At 38.5% G+C, this 20,457-nt stretch overlaps 1 protein-coding gene across 5 annotated transcripts in view; it reads right to left on the minus strand.

The window, feature by feature from the left end:
- The window catches only part of elavl2 (ELAV like neuron-specific RNA binding protein 2), a 39,918-nt gene extending 35,021 nt beyond the window's left edge, over positions 1-4,897 (minus strand). For 2 of the 5 annotated variants that reach the window (XM_044341354.1, XM_044341352.1), the window contains exon 1: positions 3,344-3,464. The gene's annotated coding sequence lies outside the window, so the exon portion shown is untranslated. Of the gene's footprint in view, positions 1-3,343; positions 3,466-4,789 lie in introns of those variants that run through there. The other 3 variants (XM_044341351.1, XM_044341353.1, XM_044341350.1) reach the window with 3 other exon arrangements.
- Between the last annotated feature and the right edge of the window lie 15,560 nt (positions 4,898-20,457).

Here is a 20,457-nt window from a genome sequence, read left to right on the forward strand (position 1 = left end):
AGAATAATCCAGCAATGTTCGTAGCAAAAAAAAGGGGGAGAAAAAACCTTTACTACAGAGTCCGCCTGAAATAAAATTCAGTTGGGTAGTGTTGTATTGCTCCAGAGACTGCAACACATGTTCATCAATATTGACTTATACTGAAATTTTGACCAGAGGCATTTTCATTCTTTCTGGCTTGATGCTGTTAGAGAACCAATGTAAAAATAACATGTCATTGCTGGTGAAAAATAATATTGTTCATATTTTCCACTCTGTTATCACCATTTTCTTTCATTTCAAGTTTTTTAAATAACATCTATGCCAGTTGTAATAAAATTATCTGTTCTGTCTGTCTGTTCTTGCAACAGTTTAATATACCGACACTAGTAGATATGAATAGGTGTTAACTGAATGATACTCTCATTGCTTATTAAGAGCAATCTGTGGCCAAATATATTGATTCTGAAAAATTACTTGTAGTACAACTCTAAAAAAAAAAAAAAAAAAATGACTGAAAGTCAAACTGTAACCTACGCTCATACAGCAGGAAGTAATTTTCTGATACTTACCTGTCTGCCACTATATGAAAAGCTACTCGAGTCATATTATAAAAAAGCTGAAAATCTGATGTTAAAGAGAAACTCCTCTTACTTTGAATTTGTCAATTTAGCAATTGAGACAAATTAAAGTTGGGTTTTGACATAGCACAACTGCTTAATATGGTGGTCCAGTGCAGTCATTTAAAATGAATAAAAGTCTGAAATGTTTAGACAACACCAGGCATATTTACACAACCTCAGCTCGTCATCGGCCTAGACAATAAAAAATGCCAAAAAATTAACTACACAAATTAACACTCACCACATAACAGCTGTACAGAGCATGAGATGTGACAGTCTATCAAGCTGCTGTGATGCAGTGACAGGGTTCAAGGACACTGCATTGCTGGCCTCCAGTAATGACCCGCACATGCAGGGGAGGGCCACCCTGTGGCCAACAGACAAGACGGACAGAATGGAAACAGTCCTGTGCACTATCCACCCATCTCAGACTAGATCTAATGCAGAGGGGGGGGAGTGGAGGAGAGGCCACAAAGAGAGGAAAGGGGGATGGGATGGTATTTAAGGAGGACAAAGGGGGCAAAATTGCTTTTTTTCCTCTTAAGCCACACACTGTATACTAACCCAGTTCTGACAGTGGCACACATTGCCGCACAGAGCACAGTGATGTGGCCTTTGGAAGTTCACTCACTGTCCTGCATTTTGGTCACTCTGTCAGCAGCCTTTATTTAGAACGCTAACGTGGGGGGCTCAATAATACATAAAGACAACCGCTCTTATTTCTTGTCCCTCTCAGGAGCACAGACGCTGCTGGAATTGTGGAAGTTGCATGAACACTAAGGAAGAAAATGCCAAAAAGCAGCAGATATATTGAGGGAAAATAGGACCATGTGGGTATCTCCTACATATACACACTAAAGCTGAGATCTGCAAAGATACTTAATTTGAATTTAGATCCTCTTGTGCTCATGACATTAGATATAGTAATACCACAATTCTTAAGAGTACTATTAAAACCACAAATGCCAAGAACCATGTAAAACTGTGCCCGATTCAAATATTTTATAATCAAAAATATGAATTTTTTACTCCACAGAAAGCTATTTTCTATATAATAAGGAGTTTATCAGGTGAATTATAAGACAAAAAGTGGTAAAGCTAACTACTTTATCAATAACAAATGTTGCATTTGTTATACTTCATCCATCTTAAAAGGTTTCTCACTTGTCGCTTAGTGTCAAATCAATACTTGAGGATGACCTTGCAAATGTCCTGCTTAAAAATTACTCTGAATAAATAGATAGCAGGGATCTCTGCTTATAGTAAGGCAAAGTGTGTATCACTTCAGTAAGCACCCCCATTTCCTTTTTTGCTGGGTTGTCCCCCTGTACCCACAGATGTCCTGTGTGTTGGCAACCTCCTGGTAAATTAACTGGTCAGGCTCTTAGCTGCTGGCTGGACGATATGTAATTTTTTCATGACCTACCAACTGAAGATTACTCACCACAGACTGCCAACTATAACTCATATGCCTGTGGCTTCAACACATTCACCTGCTCAATATTCAAGGCCAGAAACTACAACAATAAGCACAAAAAAAATGCAAACTAGAACGAGTCTTACTATGTTAATGCAACATATTAGTCTAGTAATTGTCCTTAAAAACTACAATGAACAGCGCCACTAATATAACACCTGCTTTTTTCCATGTATTTGCATTAACCAAATGCCAATGTTTTTTTTTTTTACCATTTACAAGTGGAGAGTGAAACACCTTTTAGTGTAAGTAATGCCATCACTTGCCCTGCTATAAGGCAATAAATCAGGACTGTTGTCATATTACAACACCGCAAAGGAAGTACTTAGTTGTTTCATGTGCTGAATGGCAAAAAAAAGTTAGATGCACTGATTAAAGAATGACCACTGTGTGTACATAAATTCCCAGACTAAATAAATATTGTGCTAACTTTGTAGTTAAATTTCAAGAACTGTTAAAGGTTTCCGCAAAGTATGCGAAATAATTACAAATGTTTAGGTTAAAACGTGTCGCAGCCAAAAATAGACCTGCTACTAGCCTTTATACACATGTATTGTGTATGTAAATATATGTAAAAATAGGTCTGAATTAAATTAAAAAGGTAAATTGTAGCTGTTGAAACCAACTGTTAAGTGTCTTTGGGTAAGGCGTTTCTAATTAGTGAGATTACATTGCGGAGTGGAGCAGAGACCGAGAGCTGCCGGGTTTAATTGGTTAATTTGTGACACCTGTGACTGAAACTCCCTTCATGAAATTATTAAGTAAATTCTCACAGACACGTGTTAGCAAATGCTAATTGGGCAAAAATTATGGCTACCATTAAAACATAACTTTGTCAAAGTGCAACTTTATGTTAGCTTTAATCAAAGTTAACGGCGTGGTCGGTTAGCCAAACGCTAATTACGAGCTTAATTCAATACTGCCGACGGCAAAACAGGCAGTTTGTGTGAGCTGAGCCATTAGGGCAAAATTTTCATCAGTAACGGGAAGTGTAATGTGTTAGCTAGCACTTAAATTTGGCGCTGTGCTTTCAATAGTCAATTCGGCTAGCTTGACGTTTGGTAACAATATTTAGACACGTTAAAACAGGAAATTTTCCTTCTGCGGCAACATGTCCGACTCGGTGGCTCGCTGCGTCAGCGCCGGTTTGGTCTTGCTAGCTACGTATCACGTTAAATGGCTTTTTCGCCTGTACATTTTCGGCACAGTTGTATTTTTTTGGTAGGTCATATTTTTCCCATACTATTCCTTTGTGATGTCTTACCTTGAGGTGTTGAATCGGCGTCGCGGGTATTTATTGATGTAAAGTCTGCAGACATCAAACTTTCAGTCGCAGTCTTTGCGCAGTAGAATAGGGGGCGGTGGCGGGAACGCGGCCACCCTAAGTAAACTAATCAGACCCTCCACCAATCAGAGGAGACCCCGTCTCTACCCCGGAAACAGACTATTAACTAATTGATTTGCTGCAGGTGCACCTTTGGTTCATGCTGCCTAACCTGAATTCAATGTCCAGCAAATGTCATACAAAAAGAAAAACACAACAGTGAAATAGCTTTTTCAGTGCAGCGACCGGGGGCCACAAGGGTCTCTAAGGTATTCAAGAGGCAAAAAAAGGATAGTTTAATTTAATCCACCCCAATTACGACAGGAATTTGTTTAAGTATTGCTGTTTCTCTATTAGATGTCGCTGTCCCGTCTTCGCCCACAGGGCAGACATGTCAGCCTATAGGTATAAAAGGCAAAATCAAGCCTCAATCAAACACAAGTGCTGATAAGTGACCTTTTGCAGGAAAAGGGTTGGGATCCAAATCCATTGTCTTCTTCTTTTTTTAAGAATAGGAATTGCTTGAAACAAGCCTACACTTTAAAATTAGGAGCTGCATGAAAATTCAAAAATAGCATACAAATATGCCTGTGACAGCAGAACTTAGAAAATATTATCCAGCAACTCCAAGTAGCTGAACACACAGGCTGCACTTACTGTAACCTATATAGCTGTTTTAGAGTTGCACAGAATCTTCGGCCCTATAGGCTGTTTTACACTTAAACTGATGAAATAGCACCTACAGTAGCTCACCATAAAGTTTTTTTTTTGTTGTTTTTTTTAAACATCACATCTATATTTTGGCATGCTTTGTATAGGCTACATGTCTATCCTAAATAAAATGCAAGTTTCCATATTGATTAAGAGATCAGACTGAAAATCAAAAATTGTCCAGATTGCTTGCTGCCGCTATTATTACAACTATTCATGTGAAATCCCACATATAAAACAGTGCTATTAGTCTAATATGAGCAACATAACATCAGATATACAGTAAAATAACCGGCTACTCTGCGGATCCCACGTTTCAGCATTCTGCCAAGGCCTATATTTCTCCACACTACAGCGATAAATGCGTTCGTGCATGTCTGAAACCTTGGATCATTTTTGAAATGAGCACATGTGCCGGAGATCGCCTACTTTATCCTGTCGAGTAAGTGTATGATATGCCAAGGCACCGCAATTCAGACCCGTCAATGGAAACATGAATGCATCACGTTGACTTTCCCATCGCGTTTACATGCAATAAAGATAGCCTAAGACTACAGTGAATGCATGATCTGATCTACTTACTGTCTTTAAAGAATTGACAGAGTAAGGAAAAAAAAGAAGAAATCGACTTGAAATGTTTCAGGTGAATGAGCAAATGTGTAAAAAATGTCTTACCGTTTCTATAAATGAAAGTTATGGACGTCCTTAGGCAAACAATCTCTGAATGAAACACCTGGCCAATAGCTTGTAAAATGATGAATTCCGCTCTCTTTAGTTCAAACTTGGAAACATAAAAGCCAACACAAACAAGATAAAATGAGAGAAAATGAAATATTTATTAAATTAAAACACAGAAATGATTTCCTTTCAGCAAATGCATGAAACAAAAGGAAAAAAGAACAGAAGAAATAAAAGGAATCAAATAATTAAAAAAGCTGGCTTCTGCCTGTCTCGCTCTTTACAGGTGCGCCACACAAATACGCGACATCACTGAGTGGAAACCAATGCAAGGAGGAGGTTGTCTTTAAAAGGAAGATAGTCCTGCCGGCAAATATATAGGGCCGTATCACAGCATGCCTATACCTCTCCGCTCTCTCTGTTTCATCCATTCAACCTACACATGAACACGCATTGGACGCGGAAGTATACCCAGAGTAGCTCCATCCACCGCTTATGCACACAGAAGCTCTTCAATACTATTGGCTCTTACTCGGTCCTCGTTGGGCTCAACCCGTCTTTCCAAATCACAAGATGCCATTCGTCCTCGCCCCAGTCACTCAAAGCGATCAAGCATCCCCTCCCCTCCCCTCCCCACCTCCTCCCTAAATATGGCATTTGAAGTCAAACATGTCCTTGCCGAGACATGCACAGTGCAGCAGGCGGGAATAACACCATGCCTTGAGAGTATTCCGTTTTTTTCCCACCCCTCTCACAAATGTGTTTTACGCCACATCGCTGTGCAATCACCACACTGTCACCGTCATCCAAGAAAGAAGAAAACTGACGCTATTAAAGTCATTTTTTTAATCTTTTGTGTGGTGCTTTCACGTGGTGGGAATCGCTGTTTTTTTGTTGTTGTTGTTTTTTGTTTTTTTTTTACCGCTGCCCTTAGATGAGACAATAAAACAACTCCGAAACATTCTCCTGACGGACCTACCGCACTCGTCATCATCCTTTTTTTTTTTTTTTTTTTTTTTTTTGCTACATCATACCCCCTCACTGTCTGCACCATTTCGGCGCTCTCACATCATTATTTGTCAGAACAAGATACCTGAAATCAAGCGCTTGATTTTGCTGCAAAACCAGACGCTGCTTGTATCGGTGCAGAAAGCAAAGCCCCGCATTCAGCAGGTTTCAGCACCACGGACAGCGCACGTTCCCCGGTACAGTAGCTGTGAAAGCAGCCTACACGCTTCCCACTGTCTGCCTCAGTCAATGGTCAGCCTTCAATACTCGACCTACAGGCTAGAAACAAAGGTGGGCGTTAATTTGGGGCTCCATTGACAGATTCGAAACAATTGAAAGCGTTTTTGAAGCTTTACCAGCAGGAATATTAGATCAATGTGAGCAGGACGCATCGATATGAAGCACATTTGTAGAGCTTTACACCAAGGGTGGCAGCAGCCTTATCCCGTGCACATCTTTTTGTCGACTTTCAGAGGGTGGAGCAACAGTTAGGCTCGCATGGAGACAAGTGAAAGGGAGACCAAGACATGCAGGAATATACAGTAGCACTGGCAAAAAGGCTATATGGCTGTAAAAAGATTTTTCATTCATAAGCTTACTGCAGAGAATATTCAACACAATATGACAATATCAAAATACAACAAGATATTTCCCAATAAACCCATGTATACATGTATGTTTTAATGTATGCTTTACTCAATACTTCTCATGCTATTCAAAGGTTTGCATATAAACCTCTTTAAAAATCGCTTTAAAGCCTGCAAAACACAGCAATCTAGTTGTCTAGTCTTTAAAACACACTTTCCTGATATAGGAGGGGTTGTTGTTGTTTTTGTTTTTTTTTTTGAACAAAAACATACAGTCATTTGGCGCATGGAGTATAGAGTTAAGCATGAAAAATCTTTGTCATGAACTATTTTAATATACATTCAATCATATCGTACAGACAATGGAAAATGTCAATTGATACTATTCTATTAAAAGCAGCCTCAGTACATTTTGTTTTCATTTTGTTTTATACCTAAGAAAATCTGTACAGTAGGGATGTAAAAACTAAAATAGAAAAGCCAACCTTAAGAATGATAAAAAGAAAAAAAAATCCAGAATAATTATATTACATAACCTTGTTTTACACCCTAAAATAAAGTAAACAGTGTGCTGGAGAAAGTTTTGGAATAATCCATGTTCATCTTTGGCCCAGTGACAGTAAATTAGAAGCAATGAAAAGCATGAAAACAATCCCTGACCACTAACTTGTCATGAAAATCTGTAATATCTAATGATAACTGCCATCATAATACACCCCATTTATTCCTAAAGGCAATCATTTCAAAAGATGTGCTGCAAAATGCTGCATTGAAATCTGCTGGACAACATACTGTGCTTTATATGCAAATGATCTGAAAACAAACAAGAGATCTTATATCATTTCAATTAATCAAAAATGATGTGCATGTGTATTGTTATTTTTCACATATAATGGGAGAAGTGTTTTCATTTTCAGTGCACTAAGATGTTGTATATTGTTCAGCTTTCAAACAACATACATTAGAAATATGGATCAGGAATTCAAACATTTAACAGAATGTCACTGAATTTCATGAATCACAATTTGTAGCTCAGCTCTTGCAGGACTTCTTTGTGTTGAGTGTGTTGTACATTTGTAGAGACAAATTAAAAAGTAGGCTATAATTAAAAATGCCAGTGTGTTTACTAAATCCATACAATTTCAAAGTGTTTGGATGGGCACCTTTACTCCAATAGGAAAATGGAGGAGCAATTTAGGCGATATGATATCTGAAGATGTGAGTCACAACTGGATTTGCCTTTAAATCTGAACTTCAAAAAAAAGCACTTCACAGCTGAATGTCTGACGGTAGTGTTCAGTGTTGGCAACAGTGGAAAAATAGACTAATAAAATAGACTAATAAATCCCTAGGAATGCTGATTAGTGTATTTGTGATGTTTTCATATTTGAAACTGCTGTAAGAATTTTGATGCCAAAGCATTATTGACGTCCGCTGGGACATAGCAATGAATCATTTCCTGTTAGTACAAAACAATACAGGACATCAGTTCTGTTTCTTTCATTGAAACTGCCAAAATGGTGCACTATCCAACATACTGTAGTTGTATGGTCTACAAGAATATGTAGCATGTGCGACTGATTACACACACACTATCAGAAAAAGAGTTTCTGGGATGTAATGTCAGGGCACAGCTCCACTGAAAACTGACTGTTTGATGTAGGTCCAATTTTCTGGCTCAGAACTGATCAGACTACCTAATATTAGCATGACAAGACTCAAACATTTTAAGGTTAAAAAAAAAAAAAGTAATCAGTCTTCTAAAAAGGTATTTCCAGGCTTTACATCTTGATGACAGCACATGTTTAAGTCTTACTGCTCTGGTTTCTGGCTTTGGGGAAGTTATTCATGCCCACAAATATCAATTAGATCATTAGCATTTAGATAGCATATGAGAATTCTTAAAATGAAAGAGAACATGGACCCATTGCCCCTATTTTTAAATGGTGATTTGTGAAAGTGTGTCTCAAAAGAATGTCAGAAAGACTTACTCAGTTAGGTAGATTATATTTAAAAGATCAGGCACAAGGAAGGGTCAATAAATCAGGATAAATCAGGAAAATGTAAGGGCACCAGTACTTTCTGTCTGCCTTGTTTCCATCAACACAATTGGACATGAAAACTACAGAGGCAGCAAATTAACACATAATAAAAAGGGGCTGCTGAGCAATTTTTTTCTTGTCATCTCAACAAACTGACAAATCAACTGTTCCACTTCAGATGCTGCTGCGCTACTTATTAAAGTCTGACTTACATGAAGTTAAACACCCAGAGACATAGTAACACACAGCCTTGCAATCAATAATTTTGGCTTGGTGTTGAACAAATACAAAACTTTCTGAACACTGGCATATTAAATATTTTTGCTATTCAGGAGATTTCCTTGCATGGCAGCCAAGGCAACAATCATTAGAAAATCTTACCAGCCTCCTGTAGCTTTGGTCCAGCACCATCTTCCTGTCAGGCCCTCACAGCATGCTCCTGGCCAGCTACACCATACCCATGGAGCAGTTAAAAAAAAAACCATCTTGGTAAACAAAGAAGCACAACACAGTGTGGGAGAATGGACATATTTGACTTTGCTAGTTACAAGCACCCTCTGGCTGGAAAAATAAAATTGGGAGTACAGAAAATCCAACACTGCTAACTTTTAGTAACAGCTAGAATGCATCACACGAATACAGCACACAAAAATCAAATGAAAAGTGATTTAGCAGGTTCAAGAGGCTTAAATACTCTTCGTAGTGATGAACTTAACAAACAGTTTACTGCCTTCTTCCTCTTCTTCTTCCTTTTCCTGTGGAAATGACAATAGCATGGTTAGCACATTGCTGCTCCCCCATCTGGATAAAATATTCAACCTGCAGCTTTTAACCTTTTCTTCCTTTTCTCACCAGCAGTAGCAATGATCTTTGTTACAGCAGCAGCCTTTGTTTTGTAAGTTTAAACCCATTTTAGTGTGTGTGTATGTGTGCTCACATGAGCTGAACTTCCCTTTCTAATATTCACCTGGAGCCTGTTTGATGTGGCAAACAGTTTCCTGACCACACCCATGATTAGCTGTCTGAGGGGTGTGGCCTTAAAGGCATACCTTTGTGAAAAGAGAAAAAGAAGAATGATATATCTAATGCTTGAAAAAAAAAATACATTGGAACATTACTTACAGAAACACATGAAAACCCAGTACAAGAATTAGGTACATTTGATCTGGTTTGAACAATAATATTATAATTTCATCTGAGGTAAAGGTCAATAATACAAAGAGATTTTAGATACAAGGATCCAACATTCATCAAGGATTATATGTTATGTTGTACTTACTGGCTGTGGGCTAAAAGATGGAAAAAAAGATTCAGTGGGGGACACTTTACTGTAAAACAATATAACTCTAATGGAGGGAAAGTGCTAGTATCCAAACTTGACTGGGGATCATATAGCTGTCTATATTTCAGGGCCACAATATGAACAAATGTGTAATATGTACACCGTTTTAGAGGGAATGCAGGTCAATGCCGGGTCATTAACGTAATCCAGAGTTGTAATGTGAGGCACCAAAGCCTGAGACCATTTGGAAAAGTATTGGCAGGGAGTATCTTTCAGTAATTAGACACTTAGCATAATATGAGGTGCTGTTTCAGCCTCAGTGTTACATAAACAACAAAATATGACAGACGTGTGCCTCTTGTGATCTGCAGGTAATCTTTAAGGGAACATCCAAATGGCAGCCTACAGAAAACCCTGAATGAAAATGAATGACTACGAACTATATATAAGTATGGTAATGAAAAATGTATTTTATTGATAAAAATGTGTATCCTCTCTGTTAGAGAAGACCACATGATTAACTGATGAGGCAACAAAACAGCACCCCCTGCTGGGCCAAGTCAGTGCCCAAGTACTGACCTGTTGCAAGTCATAAAATATTCCCAAGCCCCCTCTCCATTTGGATCCTCTCATCTTCTTTCTGCTCATTGATAATCTGTATGACTGATCCATTGGGTCCCACCTCGTGCTATTAAATGTCAAGGGTGAGTGCTCTTGACCTACTCGCACACTTACTGGCAACCTGCAAGGCTGACGGGACATTTTATCAGACACAGGCATTCTTGTCTCTGTATGGATTCTTGCAGAAGGACTAAGATGTCAATAGTGGTTCCTTTGAGACATTAAGGCTCCCTGAACTGGAGCCTCTTGTGTAACAATGGTCTCAGTGTTGCATTGAGGTGATTATTAATGCTCCCTGCTGGGGCTGGACAAAAAAATATGTCGAGAAGTGCCTCCTGAAAGGCAGAAAAAAAAGGGTAATAAGCAAAACTGCTGTAAAATTTCTCTTTAAAAGTGCCTGTTTCTTTACTAGCCCAAGGACTGCTTTGACCAGGAAGAGGTGCAGAGAGGAAAATGGAAATTAGACATTACAGATTTTCATGTCAAGAATTATGTCAGAGGTTCTCTTCGGGGGCAAATTATGTCTTAACTTAAACATGTCTAAGCATAACAGTTTCTGAAAATGAGAGGGACATTTTTTGGAGAATTTACATGTTGCACTCCTAGTTTATTTAGTACAATGTGGGCGTTGTGGACCCTTCCTTTTAAAACTAGACCGTAGCAAAGTAATCCTTGAATTTATAATATATTAGGGATGTAAAATCTGATTTCTTGTACCGCAATGAGGTTCAAATTCTGTGTGGCAAAGCTAAAATATGAACTCTATTGTGACATTCCAGGATTATCTCTGTGATTTCCAGCTTTCAGTGAGAACAATGCAGCTTCATACATGTTGATTTCATTGTCGTTAGTTATATGAAAAATTGAGGATTGTGAATTCTAAAAGAAAACAAGCAAAAAAAAACCCTTTTTATACATTGCAAAGAAATGATTAGGGCTCCACTTATTTCAGGGGTTTCATAAAATTGCTATTCAAATGGAGACTGTACATAAATCCTAGCATATGAAGAAAAAATACATATATCGTTCTGTACTTTAACAGAAGCACTCACTAGCTATGAGAGGTCAAATTCTACAGATATCTAGCAGCTTTGGGAAAATTCATATGTATTCATGTATGCGCTACTTTGAGCTACCGTACTTCATGATCATGGTTCATGAGTTCCCAGGTTGCCTAACACAGCCTTCAGCATGTCTTACAAGCAAAAATGTTTCATTCATGGTAACTTAGTCTAGATTCTTTGACACTTTAAACATTAAAGATGCGAAACACACAAAAAAAAGAACAAACAAAAAGAAAACATTAAATCTAAAACCCAGAAGAATCACTTAATGTCTTTGCTCTTGCCTCTTTTGATGCTAATGTCTTGCTGTCATGTCACCTGCTTTAGGAGATAAAAGCCTTAGGGGGCTGAGATCACTGCCCCTTTTTGTGTATTTCCCCATGGTATTTGAGGGTGATGCTAGTGCATGATGTCATTGATTGGAGACCATCCAATATGGGTCCTGCTGGGAAGCAGAGCTCCCACTGTGACTGTTAGGGCTATGTAATGCAAGACTGGGTGATGTCATTGCGAGAGCACCGTAGAGACAAAAATGACAGTGTAACATAGTAGCATATGGTACACTTAGACAATTTGATATGGGACTGTTCAGTATGAGATATGGATAAATGGGCTTTATTGAGAATGAATTAGAATCAATTTGAAGTATAAATGTGTGTTAAACGCTTTTACATGCTCTCATGCCAAAAAGAAGACTACTTTTGGGTTTATTTGCAAGTAAATTGGGTTTTTGTCATGTGTATTTGTTCCATTCAAAAGGAAATTAAAGAGCACTTACAGTACAGATTACATTTTTGACCAATTCAAATTATTAACCAGACCTTGGAGACAAAAGAGACAGATATAGACAATGGGATTTTTAGAATATGATAGATGTCCTTAGATCTGATATTCAAGGTCAAGAAGACTGAAAGAAGCATTATCACTTTTTAAGCCCTTTGTCAAATACTTTGACTGACAGCCAAGAACAGCTGAAGGCTTTCTGTGATGGTCAGGAGAATAAAAAAGAATGAGGATGAGAGCACAGCTGTGAAAACTATTACTTTTTTTTTTTTTTTTTTTTGGCAACAAACCTTGACAAATCTATGCATGCAGTCAAATGAATTATTCTGATGAAAGAAACAGATAGTTTATTGGAATTCATTTTTTTTCACTACCTTTCAAACAAACCAAATCAACTGCAGTCACTTTATCTACTGAACAAAAAAAAAAAAAGGCACTTTTATTGAAAAGCTGCTCTTGCGTGATTAAAGAAAAAGCCCTTAAAGCAACAAAAACCAAATAAAACCTGAAAACAATTTCTCTCATCTTGATCCTTGGGGAAATACTGCTTGCGGTAGAACAGGGCAAGGTTTTGGATCTCTGAGAAAATAGGGCATGAAATCTCAATTAGATGTGTCAAGATCCTGGGAAATTTCAATGCTTTTTTTTTCGCACACTTGTCTCTGGGAGACACTGAGGAGAGCTTGACCACCCAGTGTCTCATTCTCCCCTGAAATAGCCTGGTCTTAATAGTCTGATTGGAGAGCAGGATGGACAGCATGGACCTGTCTCTTTGGGGTGCAGGGGTAGGGGGTGGGGAGGGGAGGGGAGCAGGTGCAGGGGAGACGACGATCGATTTGGTTGTCCACAGATAAAATAAGAAATCAAGGGGTTTTATGTGGCACCACTCCCTGGCAAGCCTTCACAGAGTCCAGGAGATTAGAAAGTGAATTTCCCAGAAAACAAACAAAGGGCATCATTAAACAGCGGCTCTAGACTGCTCACACTTTGTCTCTTAAGTGCAATTTGATCTTTGGCTCCCTTTTAAATCCAAATGTCTGAGAAGAAGAGGGAGTTTCTGAGCTGCTCTCTGATTGAAAGCCAATTGTCTCTGCCTTCAGCCTCTGGCGCAAGTCTTTACACAAGAAATACACTGACTTTTGAGGAAATCAGCTCTTTGATTAGCTCGCTGATCAGCCGTATAGTTTTCTTCTGTGTCTCCGGTAGTTTTCTGTAATGCATGCTCATTATAACACCATTAGAATGTGATGCTTTAGTGCATTATGTCTTAATTGATGACACAGCTTCATCAAGAGCATCATAGTGCACTTAGCAATGAACACACAAGGGTCAGGTTTTTGAGCAATGGAAAGTTATTCGTGAGCTAATTTATTTCATATTACTGCATTTCTTTAAGCTCCATAAACTGTTCTTTTTCACTACACTAATGAATAGCACAATCCTTTGAAAAACAATTCATTTGCAACTGCCAACCCAGCTAACAAAAACACAGGTCAATTTGCAACTTGCGCTTTTAAAACCAGTGTTTACCTGCCACATACTGCACAGTCCGTCCTTGTATCATTTGACTCACTAATCAATTACAGTAAAAAATCAATCCAGGAAAATGAGGGACATATCAGAGCACAGAGGGTGTTTTACTTTTTTTTATGGCTTGAAAGCACTCCATTGTACTGTGGATACATGCATGATTAGTTGTGGTTATTGTCAGCTGAAATCTATTTCCACCGTCACCTGCCATTGTTGTGGTGTTTTGGTTATTGCCACATGAAAACCTTCTACTGTAGGTCCAAAATGTCAGCTTTTCAAAAAGTAACAAATATATATATATATATATCATAGCATTTTGTTTCTAATATGAGAGGCAGATAACTATCCAAGTAGTTCTGAAAGGATCAAGCCACAGCTGCGTAAAGGACTCATATGAACTTGTGATCCTCCTCAGGAATTAAATTGAAAAGTATTCACCCTACAAAGAGGATATGATGTTTGCTGTGAAATAAAATAACTGTCCCACTTCATGTGACTGTTAGTATCCTCATAGGAGCTTTAAACAGCTGGCCATGGGCTCTCACATGTACCATTCACTTTAATACTGTGGAAGACAACAATCAAGCTGATGAAATATCTGAGTAACATGTGTCACTTGAGGTCAGCATCCAAGCACCACTGCACCTACAAGCAGGATCAAGTAAACGTTAAAGTTACAGATTAACTAGAAACACCCAAAGGTGACAATGTGTTTGTTTTAGACAAAGAATTGTGTGGTCACATCTCAGAAATCAAAAAAAGCCTCTTCATATATCTCAAAGTGTTCCTGACCTTGCATTCCCAAAGAGCTACATAATTGCAATTTATTATGCATTAGTCTAATCAAGAGTCAGCGAGGACTTTGTTGGACAAAACACGAAGAGCCAACATTTTTCTCAAATTAAAGAAAGGATTTCATTAGGAGGCAAAGAGTGAAAGATAAATGTTGTACATTCGGGTCAAACAAACAAGTGATGGGATGATTAATTATTCAGCCATGGCAGTTTGCTGAGATAATGGCTTCTCCGCCCTAATGAATTTAACTAAAGAGAAACACGTTGGATCCTATTTTGGTTCACCATTTGAGGTATGATTCAGCTCTGCGGTGTCACATTAGTGCATCACTACAGTTAATTGCTTCCACCCAAAGAAATATTTGTACAAATTAGACAGCCCAGCTTTACTGGGAAGATGAATTGAGCATGTATCTCATTTATTATTGCAGAGAGATTTATTGTGATGTGATTGGAAATGCATCCATGGAGGACAAAGAGGACTTGTTCACTCGTTTAGAGGTACTTTGGTCCAAGGCCTTGTTGAGAATACCTGATACGTTTATATCCCTTCATTCACATAAAGTAGAAGTTAGAGAGATTTCAATAGGTGCTGAACTCAAAGTAACTGAGAAAAGACTGAAAAAAGGAAAGCGTATCTCATTATCTTCCCCAAGTTGAGTTTTACTGTAAAACACCAAAAAGATGACTTATCCCAAAAAGACATCCAGATCCCAAACATATACAGTAACTGTACAGGATGGTAAATTAGATTACTTACACTGGTGTCCATGTTGAATATACTTCTAAAGTCTAACTGAAATCACATTTAGTTATTCCTTTTTGTATTCAAAAATAGTGTTTTTAAATATAGTGTTAACAGTGTTTCTATCATCAAAATGAAGAAAAAAAGGTCTTTGGGGCAATATCAGAAATGTTTGTTTTCATATTCAGTAGCAGCAAAACAACATTTAATTTCAGTTGGGCTTCAAGAGATATAAAAGAAATAAATTTATCTTACATCGAGCAACTTTTAGATGCATCATGACTGCATATAAAGTCAATGTAAATTTGCCCTTGAATTGAGGCTTGAATTGAGGCAAACCTGCTGGTGACTCTAGATAAAATGTCAGGGGTTCACTAAAGTCATTAGGATTCATCCTGTGGGGACCATGAATGTCTGCACAAGATTTCTTACTAATCCATCATGCAGTTTTTGAGATTTTTTTAAGCTGGGCCACCAATATTGCCATCCATAAAGCCATACCATATAGCAAGGCACTTGACACACTTCCACTGAAAACTTATCAAATAGTTTCAGGGGTGCGTCATAGAGCACATGTTTGTGAGGAGCTTGGTGAGTCAGAGGTCTTTAGGTGTCCATCAAAATGTGAAAGAAGACAGAAAAAAAATCTATTTCTATTTCAGTTTCAAAATGGAACAACCGCGCGAGCAGATAATCTCAACCACCTTTTCCAGGGCTGCAGACACTGATCATATGTGCCTGCGTGTGATTACAGGGAGCTCAATTAACGTAGACCCAGGGGACAGTTCAATCACAGAGACAAACATTCCCCCAACATAGCTTACGTGACCTGCAACCAATGGTCCATCTTAGCTCCATTGATTGAGTTCAACAGGTTTGGGATGGTGGGTCTCGCAGACATCCACTTTAAACTTACAGGCAAGTCAGAGCCATGGAAAAAAAGACAGAGGCATTTTTATATTATATAGGATTATATTCAAGCACTGCGACAGAAGAAAAATCTATGAAGACAGAAAAGAAAGAAGATATTTGTTAGAGTCTTAACCACCCAGTCTACCTCAGTCATGTTGAGCCCAGTGCCAAAGGCATCCAAATACAAGCTTTTCCTCTGATTTTACACTTGGAGGAGATGTGTATTTGCAATTTTCCATCGACACAGTCTCATGTATGCTCTCATATCTATCCCCCATTCTCATGCAATGTTAACTATACCTGCTCTTGCAGTGGAAAAAAATGGATGAATATTCTACAGAGACTGGCATCGCAAATCCTTTTGATACAACTCTTTTTCTGCACATCACACATAGGTCTCGTGAATTACTCCTTTTCCATTTCAAAGCACTACAATCTGGGATTTTTGGAACCATAATTGAATCTGAGATCACGCGCTCCCAGATATGACGCCTGTTCCCCTGACACAGGCATATCAGAAGCATCCTACGTTTCAAAGTGGCTTTCATGCGATTTCATGAAAATATGGCTAATACGTTGTGCTTAGGCAGATCACAATGGGCATAATCCCGTGTTTGGAAGACTACCTCCCAGCGGCACACAAATAATAAAGAACCCACTGTCTCCAACAGACGAAATGCTTCAGTCGCTCTGATTTGTTGTGACTGAGACTGAGATTGAACAGTAAAAATGTGACAACCACAAAAAGACAATTGTCTTCTTCTTTGCCTGTACTGCTCTATACTGTGCATCATTCGTAGGCATACAACATAAGCTGAACCTGTAAAGGGAACAGACTTGACTGAATGTTGTAGAAACAAGACAGTGTCTTGATTCAAAAAGGTAACAAAGGCTTCATTTAATCTGACTGTGCTTAATAGTATTTGATCCTTTGTTGCCATTGGTTACCTCTTTGGTACAACCACTTGCTGCCCAATTAAGTGAATCTTAATTCACAACGCTCCATATTTTAAGCTTTGCCTTACAAAGTGTAATTTACAGCTGGGTGCTTTATACAGACTATGTCCTCTTGGGAGCAGAAGACAGGCATTTTTGAGCAAATCAAAATCAATAGCTATCTAAAGGGGCAAATCTCACGACATTAATCTTCTGAATCCACCAGTGATTCTCACTGTAATTAATCAATGCTTTTAACCGGAGAAATTTGGCAATTAATCTTTAATTCTCTAATGGAACATACACACAGAGGCAAAAAGCAGCTAACAGTGAGGCTAAGTTACGCTGGCTCAGAGCTTATTCAATACAAGTCTAATGAGGTCTATTATGAGTCAGATGTGGTCTTTTTGAAGCAGCCGAGTGTGCGGGAAGAGAGCTCGTGAAGTGGAGGGTACAAGTCATTATGCTCAACGTTTTGCAAAAATGTACAATTGTGAGAGAGGATGACTTCCATAAGAATGGCTCAGCTGGTCCCCATGGAGATTATCTGTCCCTAAAAAAAGCATCCAAGCTTAAAGATCATCTTATGTCCCGTGGCATTTGATGAACTTTAGATGAACTTTATTATGGTGTTTAAAGTTTTTTTTGTGATTTGTTTTTCTAGGAAAATGAATAACCAAATTCATTGGCCAAACAAGCCGCAGAGGTCTCTCCACACAAGATCAGACATGCAGTTCACTCTGAATTTGTGTAAGCTTTATCAAACAGGTGAATCCACCATGACACCTACTCAGCGAGAGCCTGAACAAAAACACTACAGAGGAGAAATCAGTCAAGCCTGTCGTATTGACCTACTTGACAGTGGTGTATGAGCTGAACAGTGGGAGCCTGAGAGGTCAGTCTTTCTTTCTCACTGTCTCTCTTTCTCCTCTTCCTCTTTCTCCATTTTGCAAATCCCCAAACTAAGCAACATAAAAGAAGAGAGAATAAATAAATCCAGTTCCAGAAAAGACAAAGTGCCATTTCACTTTGAATTGAAATCAATTTCATAAGTCTAATTAACTCTCACAGCTCTTATTTTGTTCATTTAAATTAGAAGTATTTTGATTGAAAGAAAACAATCATCTGTGACAATATCTCAAAAGAAGAACTTGCCAAGGGCACCATTGAGAGCAATTAGGTAAAACATGATGCTGTGCAGTTGGGCCACCGTTTACACGTCTGCTGTCTTATTTTAGGATATTGTCATGAATGCAAAAACTATATTATACACTGTATGAAAGATAGTTAAAGTTTACAACTATTCAAAAGAGGCTGTTCAAACACTTCCCTCATAAACCTACTGTATGATTGCGTGCATCAAGGTTCTTATTTGTAGATCGACATTAATAGACTGAAATAGTGCATCATGTTGGTGGTTGCTCAAAAGCTCTCGCTGTCACTCATTACATGGCTGCCATAGTAACTGTTGGTAAGGGTAAAACCCCTTTTTTTTTTTTTTAAGTTAAAGCTAGGTTTTCTTTCTTTTTTCTTGGCTATACCTGCATGACTTAAAGCACAATTGTGCACGTGCAACACAGTTTGCAGAGTGGATTGTAATCTCAGTGATGTGTGAGTGAAGTGTTGAGGCAGTGGGGGTGGGTGTTATTCTGCAGTTTGTTTGCATTTCATGCTACTTTAGGAATTCTCACTATGGAGTTGACATTTCTGAATTTCACACAAGACAGATCCAACTGGCAAATCTTGGGCAACATACAACCCATGTTCTGTTTGCTGCCTGCTACTTTTTCTTCTCTTTCCACTATGCAACCAGGGTACATTTTGTTAACGTTATCCTTTAATACACTCACAGGGATAGCTCAGCATGTTGGGAAATACCATTTTTTTACTTTCATACAGAGAGTGAGATGAGAGGATCAATAACAATCTGATGTCACATGTCTCATGTGTTAAGTATTGGAGCTGGAGAGAGAAGTGTTTAGCCTGGGTTAGCATAAAGACAGGAGGTAGATGGAAACAGCTAGCCTGGCTGTGTCTAAAGTGAAAAAATACACCTACCAACACCTCTAAAACTCACTTTAACATTTTGTATCTCTTTTCTGTCTTTATCCAACAGAAAGGGCAACATAGCAGTTAAGTGATTGTGTGCAGTATCCTGAAGTGTTGTCATCATAGTGAGATTGCCAGGTTTGGTACGTATTTTGGACGTACAAAACTGTGATTTTTTTTCAAGCTTTCTTCTCATTTTTGCTTCATTTCTTGTGGATTTTTGTATTTTACTTCCTCAATCCTGTCAAAGTTCCTCAAATTAAACAAAGCCTTCTTTCTAAAGGTGCAAGGTTAGTCGATTCATCATTTATTCCATGGACAAAAGATTCATCAGCAACTGTTCTGATAATTGAATAATCATTTTAGTCATTTTTAAAGCAAAAATGAAAAAAAAAGCTGGTTTCAGCTTCTCAAATGTGATGATTTATTGCTTTTCTTTGTCTGATATAATGATAAACTGAATAACTTTGGGTTTTGGGCTGTTAGTCAGACAAAACCAGACATTTGAAGATGTAACCTTGGACTGTGGGGAACTTTAACAGATATTTTTCACTATTTTCTGACATTTAATGGACAAAATGATTAACTGATGAATCAAGACAATTATCAATAACTTAACTGGTTGACATTGCAACATGTGAAGAGGGGTCCCAGGCAGACTTTGCTTTATTTTAAGGGTTCACAGGCCAAAAAGGTTTGCAACCACTGCTCTAAACTTACTCTTTGAAAGAAAGCAAATAAGTGCATTTCTGGAAATCTTGAACTATTTCTGTCACAGAAATCCACAAAATACAAAGAATCCCTCTAAGACTGAATAGGAAAAAAGAATACCTACTCTGGCCCTCCACACACCATGCAGAGAGGAAGCCAATCCTCACATTGTTCACTACAAACTCTACATTTCACTCGTTTTATTCTCTGTCATGGCAGCTACTCCCGACACGGGGGAACAGTTTAGAATCAAACTGCCAGGAGTCGACAGCTCTGGTGTTAAGGGAAAGAGAGCGAGAGAGATAGAGGGAGACAGAAAGAGAGAGAGAGTGTGTGTGAGAGGAAAAGAGAGAGAGAGAAAGAAATGTGGAGGCACAACAGGTAGCTCTGTCAAACTGCAGGGGTCTGCCTTGCTGATCCCTGCCTCTCATTAGAACAGAAGCATAACACACAGGCAGTGTAGGAAGAAGGGAGGATTCTGGGAATGAGGCAGAGGGGGAGGAAAGAAGTAGAAGAGAAAGAGGAAGGGCAAAGTGGGCTCGCTTTCCTAAAAGCCCTTCCACTGACAGGTTTGGTGTAGCTGAGATATGTTTCAGGGAAT

This window comes from Thunnus albacares, chromosome 22 (genome assembly GCF_914725855.1).
Source record: "Thunnus albacares chromosome 22, fThuAlb1.1, whole genome shotgun sequence".
Lineage (NCBI taxonomy): Eukaryota > Metazoa > Chordata > Actinopteri > Scombriformes > Scombridae > Thunnus > Thunnus albacares.